This window comes from Brachyhypopomus gauderio, unplaced genomic scaffold (genome assembly GCF_052324685.1).
Source record: "Brachyhypopomus gauderio isolate BG-103 unplaced genomic scaffold, BGAUD_0.2 sc81, whole genome shotgun sequence".
In the NCBI taxonomy this organism is placed as follows: Eukaryota; Metazoa; Chordata; class Actinopteri; order Gymnotiformes; family Hypopomidae; genus Brachyhypopomus; species Brachyhypopomus gauderio.
In genome coordinates, this window is record NW_027506902.1 from 655,112 (window position 1) to 666,763 (window position 11,652).

General features: G+C 40.9%; 1 long non-coding RNA gene across 1 annotated transcript; it reads left to right on the plus strand.

Annotated features, from left to right (window-relative positions):
* The first annotated feature begins 261 nt into the window (after window positions 1–261).
* On the plus strand, window positions 262–1,859 carry LOC143493072 (uncharacterized). Its single transcript, XR_013125336.1, has 3 exons — window positions 262–722; window positions 1,420–1,570; window positions 1,780–1,859. It is a non-coding gene; the product is annotated as an uncharacterized LOC143493072 (long non-coding RNA).
* The last annotated feature ends 9,793 nt before the right edge of the window (window positions 1,860–11,652 follow it).

Below are 11,652 nucleotides of genomic sequence, written 5' to 3' on the forward strand. Positions count from 1 at the left end.
GGCCTTTGGGGCCCCACATGGGGCAGGCAGTGGAGACCAGCAGTCGCACCGGTATGTGCAGCTGGCTCAAGAACACCAGGGGGATGCTTGTGGTCGGCAGAAGACTGCCTACGGCTCCCAGTGCCAAGGTGATCCTCCTGCCCCAGGGGTACTGGTCTGGCTCTACAACCCACGACGGCGACGGGGGCGCTGCCCCAAGCTCCAGTCCCACTGGGAGGGCTCCTGTGAAATCCTGAGCCACCTGGGGGAAGTGGTGTATCGAGTGCGGTCAGGAAGGTGCATTTTGGTGGTGCACCGGGACCGGACCGTCTCACTCCATATCGGCCCTGCCAGCGAGACATTAATGGCTCTAATCCCCCTAAGGACATCCCGCACGCTGGCCCAGACACAGACCCAGCGCTGCCGAGAGCTCAAGAGAGACCACATCGGTTCAGGAGGACCCCTGCTCACTTGAGAGACTTTGTCCGGGCTCTGTGGGTCACCGGGGCAGTTGACCCTTCAGGGAGGGGCAATGTATTGCCTGCCAATAGGTGAACTCTGGGCCGGGTCTGTGAGGCCAGAGCCATATAGAGAGAGAGTCGCGACAACTCCGTTCACTCCAATGGACCAGTTTTTTTACAGCAATGGCGGATCGTGGAGCCTGTCAATAGTTCCCGGAAGTTGGCAGCAAATACGAGCAGCGCAGTCAAACTGGAGCAGTGGACCATCATATACTTTTACAGGTTAGTACGCTTAAAAAATCTGATTGTGTATTATAAGGACATCAGAATCAAATTAACATGTGCATTAAAATGTGCATTAAAGCATTTTAGTGAATTATCTACCTCTTAATAAGCAGATTTAGGGAACTAAATCTATGCTAAGACAACGCGAATACGGTTAGACAGCCTATTATTTGTAAATTCCTCTCTTAATGCCATTTCACCTAAACGCGATGTTTTTGCGGGATAGCTAAGTATTGTTTAAATATAACATTTGAGTGTGATTGTAGAGAGTGTTGGGTCGTGGGGGTGAAATGAGTCCCAGTCTTGTTAGAATAAAGCCGATCAGATTTTAAAAGCTCAGGACGGCTCCAAAAGATGTTGATATTGATGTTGATGATATCCATTTTGGAGTACCAGCTAACGTTTTATTTCCTTTTATTTTATTTATTTATCCTTTTATTTATTTTTTATTTATTTATTTTATTTTGCTTTTTATTTTGTTTTATTTATTTTTATTTTATTTTATTAACGTACTTCCTCAATTTTTGAAACTACTAGATATAAAAGACATATACTATTTAGTGTGATTAAGTTTTAAATATTCTATCACTTAAAGAAATAATATAATTATTAGGAGTTCATACTTATTATACCTGTGTCACCTCTAACACTATAGCTGTGATAAGCAGCTATGGGCCCTGCCCTGTCTTTACAGGTCCAGTGGTGCATCGTAGTGCAGGGGACTTCCTCTTTCTGAGTGCGGGGCGATGCACAAAAATGGTGGGAACAGCATCTGCTCTCAGCCTAGTCTTGCCCTGTTTGGTTTTGATGAACTGGTCTGCCTCAAAATGTGCCTGCAGAGTGATGTGAGTTTACTCCTCACACATGACAACTCAGTTTTGTCTACCCATATACATATCCCATAGTGGGTGAATACACAGTATTAGAGAACACTTACTAGATACGTATACACGTACAAAAAACAACCAAAGATGTGCAACAAGTTCAAATTCATATCACATCAATACTCATAATAATCATTTTCTCCTGTCTTTTTCTCCTCTCTCTCTTTAAGCCAAAGAACCATAGGGGATTCAATGGAGCCTGCAACTAGATAGCACCCTCACCCTGCACCGGAGTCTGTCTGGAGTCTTTGATTTTTTTTGTTCACTATTCTGTATTTTAATAAATCAGGCATTAAGCTTTCCAATAGTGTGTTTATTGTGAAAAGTGCAAATGCAGTGTTTGATGATTACCTCACATATATATTTGCTGTTGTAATCTTTAGTGAGGGTTAAATTGCTCCTGCTTAGTTGAGACAACCATTTATTTCTCCTCTCAGTTACAGTGGGGAAACCATACATTTTTGCTCCTTTCTCTGATCGATTGGAGCATCCCCATGCAGCACAGCAAACCATGGTAGACACTACACAAACAACACGGAGGAAAGGACACAGAAAAACTTCTTGACATGATATTCATATTTGAGATTATTAGAGATTTATTTAATGAATTAATTGCTGTAAATAAGTGTGTATTAAAAAGACAAGATATATATAATTTATCAATGTATTTTAATATGTCATATACTGTCTGGATGTAAATGTAATGTGTTTTAATGTACACTTTTAAAGCATACTTCTGCGCAATGAAGTCAAAGAAACATTTCCTTCTGTCAGAAAATGTACATTAGTCATTTAGATTACTTAGGTCCCCAATACCATGGGATTACAGAAATCACCATGATATAAAGATATGTTAATGTTAGAAAATTTATCTAATCTGAATTTCTAACCCCTTCCTGTCCCTCTAAATATATAAATGAACGTAATATATAACAATTATAAAACAATCAAAGCATTAAACAGCAATGTGCTCCAACATTGGCCTAAAGTTGGTCGCTATATACCAACTATGGACATCTGGGTGGTGGGTTGGTGTTGTGTGGCATTTGTGTGTTTTTTGTAATTGATGTGTGTTGCTGGACAAGTGAATTTCCCCTTGGGGATTAATAAAGTATCATCTAATCTAATCTAAACTAATCTAGAACTAGAGACCCTGATGATCCAGTTCTATACAGCGATCATCGAGTCCATCCTCACCTCATCCATAACCACCTGGTTTGGTTCCTCTACATCACAAGAAAGAGCCAGACTCCAGCGCATCATCAGATCAGCAGAGAAGATCATTGGATGTAACCTGCCAACGCTGCAGGAGATCCACACCAGCAGGGTGAGGAAACGCGCTCGCAAAATTACAACAGACCCCTCACATCCTGCACATCACCTCTTCCAGACTCTCCTCTCTGGTAGAAGAATAAGGACCATCAGAACCAGCACAACACGACATGCTAACAGCTTCTTTCCCAGAGCTGTAGCTCTCCTCAACCACAGTGGACTCATCTGAGTCTTTAAACCAAATGGACTTAATTGCACTGAACAGGACATGTCTCTCACTTGCACTATGCTATTTTGCACAGCTGTACAATGTTAACATCATCCGCAACATCTACAACATTATTAAACATAAACCTACCTCAAGAACATCTGGATACATATATATTCGTACTCACATATTCATACTCACATGTGTACAGTACAGATTTTATATTTTACATTTTATATTGTCTTATGTCTTTTTTCTAGTACTAACTATATTCCAGAGTCTATTTATTGTTTATTGTACCTTTAGAGTTATGTTTGTCAACAGTGTGCACGTGTTACATGTCATACATGTGTTGCTCTCACCAAGACTGTCACGGTACGGCGGCCCCCTACTGGTCGCCCCCGTCTACAGCAGCAGCTTGTCCTGTGGGTGTGGTGTTGTGTTCGTCCCTCAGGTGGGCGGAGCCCGCGATCCGTCTCACCTGAGGGTCGTTTGTTCGTCTATATATGTCTTGTCTTTGTACCAGTTGACCGCTGGTTATTATATCCTTAATTCGGATCAGTTCACGGGTTTTGGTTTGCGCACTTTACATATTAAACCATCCTATTTCCCTGAGACTTGGCGTGATCGCTTCCATTTATTTTCGCTCACCCTACCCGTCACAAAGACAAATTCCTAGTATGTTTAACATACCTGGCAAAATAAAGAGATTCTGATTCTGATCTGAATCATTTTTTGCCAATACATTTAGCCACATTTTGATTTTTTGGGGATTTAGTGCCTCATCTAAGATTAAAAAAAAAAAAAACACTTCATACTTTCATATCAAAGGTCAAACATTTGCTCAAAACAACATTGGTTCTCTTCGGCTGCTTAGGCCAGTACGTGTGTGAACCTGCAATCTCCGCTTGCGGCTAGATTTAAATAATTGTTTTTATTAGTCTGACATGCATAAAAAGTCAAATGGTTTAATATTTCTGATAAAAATCTTTTTAAGATTCCACATATGTTCCACATATATTCCAAATATGTGGACACCATGCAAGAACGGAGTGAATATTTTCTATAAAAATTGCCAAAATATATAACAAATTGGGAGAATCTATTCTCTTTTCATTATAACAAGTAAGTTTTGTTCTGTTAAAAGAACCTTAAAACAAACAACTCTTAATATTTGAACAGTTACAGTAATTGCAATATAATGCCGTTCAGGCTACAATGTAACTTGTATTGGATAAATAAATATAGGCAGTGATGTCAAAACCTTCAGGTTATTCCACAGCTATTTCCTTGTAGGAAATGTCTCAAAACAGTCTCATCTATGAGTGAGTCTTGAAACAGACTGGAGAATAATTCAATGGGTACCTCACCCTGTGATTTCACCTCAAAATTCCCCATGAACATAGATGGGACCCCTTGGTAATCAATATCCTTGCATCTCCAGATTCTATTCCTACCTCTGACATTCTGTTTTCTTTGATAATTATTTAAACCTCCCTCATTTCCTTTGTCCCCTTCCTCGATTTGTTCTTTTTTGCTTTTTTTCCCTTTGTCTCACATCTGGCTCATATTCTCCTTCGCTGATGTCACTGTCACTGTAACTGTGCGTTCACACCGAAAGCGATAAAATCGCTCTCCGTCGCCAAATCGCCAGCATCTCGTCGCGTGGGGGCGTGTCCAACATCACGCCGGCATGCAGCACGTGACAGATATGCAAATCACGTTTTTAAAGCAGGACGCAGTATTTATTTTAATCTATTGATTACAGGACACACGATTATAAATGAGTGCGTGTATAAAACATAGTGTGTGTATAAAACACATATAGTATATAAACCTAAAATGTTTATGTATTTTTTTTTTACTTTTTACCCCAGACCCGAAGATCAAACAGGAATTTTAAAAATCATAACCAATAATAGGGTATACGCTAATTTATTGCAGATGTTTTTTAACAAATGAACAGTATTCCCTCCAAAAATAAACATTTTGTACTGTAAATAAACAGGGACACATCGTAAAGTGCGGGACATCCAGAGACAGCCACTATTAATCTCTCCTCCATTTTGCAATCGGAACAAATAATCAGTAGGAACCAAAGTCAGAGGTGCGGTTTCGGAGGAGGGTGCAAACATACTTTCTGATTGGTAGTCGCCGCCGCGCGTCACTGCTCATTTGCATAAAGTTGAGCCAAGCTCAACTTGTTCGCGTCGCTCGAATCGCTCACTTCGCGTCGCGCCGCGTCGCGCCGCGTCGCGTCGCTCACTCTCATTGAAAATGAATGACTTCCGGTCGCCGTGTCGCTCTCGTCGCTTTCGGTGTGAACGCACAGTAAGTGGACTCTGACACACTGCTTACTGGAATATCCTCAATAACTTTATAGTGTGATGTTGATGATCTACACTTCCCTGGTTGAAAAACAACACATAAACATGTGTACTATAATGCACTGTCATTGAAATTTGAACCTTAATGGTGAGAAAGAATAGTCAAAAGCAGTTGGGTATGGTATCAGACAAGAGTACAAAGTTTATTAAAGACAATAGACAGAAAAATAGAAAGATGGATCGATCCAGAGATCTCCGTTACACACACTCAAGAGCATCTGCAAGAGAAAGCTGCCCCCCTCTAACAGACCATAGTTTTTATACTATTTTGCTACATGATTACATCATATTGCATGTCATGAGTGAAGCAGGCTAGGTCTCATTGGTGGCCAATGTGAGGTGAGGTGATGGGGTGAGGTATCACAACCATCACTTCATCCCTGCCAGGGTCATTTGGCCAAGGTCTCCTTGTTCCTCCGGTCCGTCAGATGCACCATTCTGATGCAGCTCATCCTCATCTACAGACTAGAGATCTTCAGGGCTGTCTGTCTTCATCTCACAAAGAGTGGCTTCACACACAATTTACTACTTTATTACTAGAGAGAGTGCCTACAAGCATGTAAGGCATACAATGATCAATGTGTAGGCCTAAAATATGTTCAATATATACCTTAATAACGTGATTTCCATTCTACTCACTAAGTGTAATCAATACATGTGTATATTGATGAATATTACAGAAAGACAATATATGAATTTTTCACCTACAGTACACACACACACACACACACACACACAAATGTTCTTAGATTTTGCTTCTTTTTAGGCAATAAAAATGGCAAATTTTATATTGGTTTCTATTTACAGCAACAACACATTTTGTACAAATTTTCTATTATTATTTATACAAACGACATCTACGACATGGTACATCATTCAACGTATTGCCATTATTGCATAATGTCCACATATGTGGACACTTGATTTATGAGGTAAAAATCCTTAGATGTTAAAATTCCAATCTGTGCAAATGATGACAAATTCCGGATGACAAATGATGACAAATTCGGATGACAAATTCCAATCTGTGCAAAATCACCAATTGGCAAAAGCTGGTATAATAATCATATTGAGATAACTGGTATAATAAACTAATTATAAAGTACTGCCTGGGACTTAACTATGAGCACAAGAGAAGACAAATGTTTTTTCTCTTTTTTAATTTAATCTATTTAAATTCATGTGGTTAAACAACTTTATGATATGATGCCTGGGTCGCGGCTTCAGCCACTTGCATCACAGATACTTCCACACCAACAAGACTATGGGACCAGAACAGCAGCAGTTTTTCTGCCTGAGAACCAGTGATTCTGTGCTGGAAAAGTGTGGCAGTTCAGTATTTTGGCAGCAGCAATGAAGAGACTGCTTAGCGTTAGGTCTTTATAAAAAGCAAAAACATTCCCATATACAGTTTAGATCTGCGTCCGTTTTATGAGATGTCCTAATTTGAATGTATAACAGTGTTTCCCTTAAGGGAAATATCTGTAAAATGCAATGGATAAATTTTATGCAAGCCAGGATAGTGAGGCTAGCGCATGGAATGCCTATGACGTCATGAGCATTGTGACGTCATACATGGTAGACTATATAAATCGCCCGTCATTCTGAAAATACGCCAGTGTAGGCGAATTCTCCTAACAGCTGACAGCAAGCAGATATTATCAACTGTAATTAAGAGCATAATTTATTCATTCCTAATTGTTATAACTGAGCTAATAGGACAATCTATTCAGTGTTATAGGCATAGAGGAAAGAATCCAGTTAAAATCTTATCCAACTGACGCTTCATCGGTAAGTGCGAATTCAGCTATTTGCTTTGCTAAATGTTTACTTAGAATGTTTGTAATAGCAGAGGTTGGCCGTTTGTTTAAGTGGCAACCTAGCACAGAGTCAAATGGCTAGATTGTGTTATATAGCTTGCTTTATCGATAGTGATTTATAGTGTGTTATTTAAGCAATAGAACACGAGAGGGAGTGATTTGGTCGTAGGCACGAGCCGAAGTCTTATGTGTATATGCCATTGCTTGGCAACGCGTCCGCCCAGTGATACAGGTTGTGAGAATGGTGCTGTTCCAGAGACCGGTCTCTGTGCTGTTCTCACAAATACCAGCACGGTTAGAACACTTCTCACCCAATCAGATTGTGAGGTCGGAACTAACTGTTGTATAATAGGTAACAAATATATTCAGCGAGCAACTTCTTAAACGTCGAAATGCTTAAATCATTTGTTTATGTAAAGAGATTAATGCATTGCCGTGTAGTGTTTATAATGAAGCGATTACGTATGTGCGACATGGACACTGCGTGGGAGAGCATGCAGAAACGCTAAATATTTGTGATTGGGCTGAGGCGCGAACCTGGAGACAGGCATATTGCTTGTGGAGTAGGGTGCCACAATGCATTCATTCATTGTTTGCGTAGTTTGCGTTTAGATGTTGCAAAGAAAAGTTGTGAAGGTGTTCTCAGAAGTAACTGAAAAAGGAGCTAGTCAAAACTGTGGTCATCATAAAACTTACTTTTCAGCTGGTTTTAGCTGCTTCCAACATACTTCCCCGCGGTTCTCATAGGATTCCATTGCATGTGTTTTCTGAATTTGTAATGCGTTTATGAAATGTAGCGTACATGTTGTTGAAGCGTTTGAGTAAAGTGATTTATGAACTTGTACAGCGTTCATTTATTTCTATCGCGATTATAAAATATATCACGTCATTTTGATCAAACGATTCAACTATGTGCAGCGCGTTTTCCCCCATTTGCAGTGCGCTGTGTCTTCCCGGCTATCGTCTTCGCTGGGAGGACCATCATGTAGCCACATGCTAAAACTAGAGCACATTTCTTGATCACAAGATTTCCTTTCGTTTTAGGTTAATTGCATAAAAAAATAATAAATTTTAAAAAAGGACCGATTTAAATGTGAATATCTTTGGACTGGCTTGATAAAATTTGACAATTAAGGCATATTTTTTTGTTATATTGTGCTGCATCTAATAAAACTATTTTAAATGTGATTAAGTAATGTTGAAAAAAATGTCCAAGTCACTACATCATGGATTTTACGTGGTGTGTTTGATTAGTGGCGTAGTGTGTAGGAGGTGCATTTGTCTTTGCTGATGTGTTGTGTGTAGAGGTGTGCTGTGTTTAGAAGTGAGCTTGGAGGGATATGCAATGTACATGTGAAATCTTAACTATTTGTTTACTCATATGTTGAGCTAATTAATGCAAATCTATTACTGTAACACTATTGTGTATTTTTATTTCTTTAGTTAATATGTTAATTATAAATAAGAACAACAACATGGATTCTGGACTACTTGAAGACCCAGATATTTGGTGTGCGGGAATTGACGATGACATTAGCTGGATGATGGATCGCAATGTCACTACTTCATCTACTAGTGCACCACCTGAACCCTCCGTCAGGGCAGAGAGTGATGCACAGAGTTTCGAAACAATCTCACTCAGTAGTGAAGACGACCCATCCTGCTCAGTAAGTGACACCTGCAACTTGGATCCATCACTGAAGATCAGCTGGTTCGATTTGATTCTCAAGTCCCCAATGGTCAAATTTGGCTGGAAGGTATGAAGGTCTATTTTTCTAATACATTTCTTGAAATTAATGTTCTGCTAGTCATGTTTTTCTGCTAGTCATCTCACATGTGGAGATGAACATTTTGGTAGTGAATTAACACTATACAATTCATAGCAATATATCAATATATTTAAGTGTGTTCCCTAGATTCTTTCATACAGCATTTTGGAGGTCTCCTTTTGATTTTTGAATTTCTCTTAATGTTAGTTTCCATTGAAGCAAAATAAAGAAAGCCCAGAGAAGACAACAGGAGGCGACCTGCAAACTACTTCTCCTGAATTCTGTAAGTCTGTTGAAATGGTGTGTTGTAAGGGGGGGGGGGGGGGGGGGGGTGGAGTGGAAGTGTACCATATTTTGAATATTTAATAATTAATCTTTAAATTAATTAATCTTAGTCTTAATAATTTTGTCTGATATTTTCCAGCTTCATGTAAAAACGCATCTCCTGTTAAGAAGCTTCCAAAGATGCTGTCGAGCATCTTTGCGGCCATCCCGAAGGCTTTTTGCTCCTGCTTGAAAGTCCAGCCAGAGGAGTGAAGTGGGCAGTCGTGGCCTGGCGGTTAGGGAACTGGTCTTGTGACCGGAGGGTTGTGGGTTCGATTCCCAGACCTAAGGCCATGACTGAGGTGCCCCTGAGCAAGGCCCTTAACCCTCAATTGCTCACTTGTATAAAAAATTAGATAAAAATGTAAGTCGCTCTGGATAAGGGCGTCTGCCAAATGCCATAAAATGTAAATGTGAAGTCCAGGGACCATCAAGTAGACTTCACCAGCAGTCAAGCTTCACAGAGCATCCCCACTAAAGCAACACACACATCTATACTGATGCTGCCATTGAGTGCTCATTTGGGACATGGCAGCACAGCTCATGTTCGGCAGAGAGCACACCCGTGGATCTGCGCACACCCATGGAGCTGCGCACACACCCGTGGAGCTGGCCTTTGGGGCCCCACATGGGGCAGGCAGTGGAGACCAGCAGTCGCACCGGTATGTGCAGCTGGCTCAAGAACACCAGGGGGATGCTTGTGGTCGGCAGAAGACTGCCTACGGCTCCCAGTGCCAAGGTGATCCTCCTGCCCCAGGGGTACTGGTCTGGCTCTACAACCCACGACGGCGACGGGGGCGCTGCCCCAAGCTCCAGTCCCACTGGGAGGGCTCCTGTGAAATCCTGAGCCGCCTGGGGGAAGTGGTGTATCGAGTGCGGTCAGGAAGGTGCATTTTGGTGGTGCACCGGGACCGGACCGTCTCACTCCATATCGGCCCTGCCAGCGAGACATTAATGGCTCTAATCCCCCTAAGGACATCCCGCACGCTGGCCCAGACACAGACCCAGCGCTGCCGAGAGCTCAAGAGAGACCACATCGGTTCAGGAGGACCCCTGCTCACTTGAGAGACTTTGTCCGGGCTCTGTGGGTCACCGGGGCAGTTGACCCTTCAGGGAGGGGCAATGTATTGCCTGCCAATAGGTGAACTCTGGGCCGGGTCTGTGAGGCCAGAGCCATATAGAGAGAGAGTCGCGACAACTCCGTTCACTCCAATGGACCAGTTTTTTTACAGCAATGGCGGATCGTGGAGCCTGTCAATAGTTCCCGGAAGTTGGCAGCAAATACGAGCAGCGCAGTCAAACTGGAGCAGTGGACCATCATATACTTTTACAGGTTAGTACGCTTAAAAAATCTGATTGTGTATTATAAGGACATCAGAATCAAATTAACATGTGCATTAAAATGTGCATTAAAGCATTTTAGTGAATTATCTACCTCTTAATAAGCAGATTTAGGGAACTAAATCTATGCTAAGACAACGCGAATACGGTTAGACAGCCTATTATTTGTAAATTCCTCTCTTAATGCCATTTCACCTAAACGCGATGTTTTTGCGGGATAGCTAAGTATTGTTTAAATATAACATTTGAGTGTGATTGTAGAGAGTGTTGGGTCGTGGGGGTGAAATGAGTCCCAGTCTTGTTAGAATAAAGCCGATCAGATTTTAAAAGCTCAGGACGGCTCCAAAAGATGTTGATATTGATGTTGATGATATCCATTTTGGAGTACCAGCTAACGTTTTATTTCCTTTTATTTTATTTATTTATCCTTTTATTTATTTTTTATTTATTTATTTTATTTTGCTTTTTATTTTGTTTTATTTATTTTTATTTTATTTTATTAACGTACTTCCTCAATTTTTGAAACTACTAGATATAAAAGACATATACTATTTAGTGTGATTAAGTTTTAAATATTCTATCACTTAAAGAAATAATATAATTATTAGGAGTTCATACTTATTATACCTGTGTCACCTCTAACACTATAGCTGTGATAAGCAGCTATGGGCCCTGCCCTGTCTTTACAGGTCCAGTGGTGCATCGTAGTGCAGGGGACTTCCTCTTTCTGAGTGCGGGGCGATGCACAAAAATGGTGGGAACAGCATCTGCTCTCAGCCTAGTCTTGCCCTGTTTGGTTTTGATGAACTGGTCTGCCTCAAAATGTGCCTGCAGAGTGATGTGAGTTTACTCCTCACACATGACAACTCAGTTTTGTCTACCCATATACATATCCCATAGTGGGTGAATACACAGTATTAGA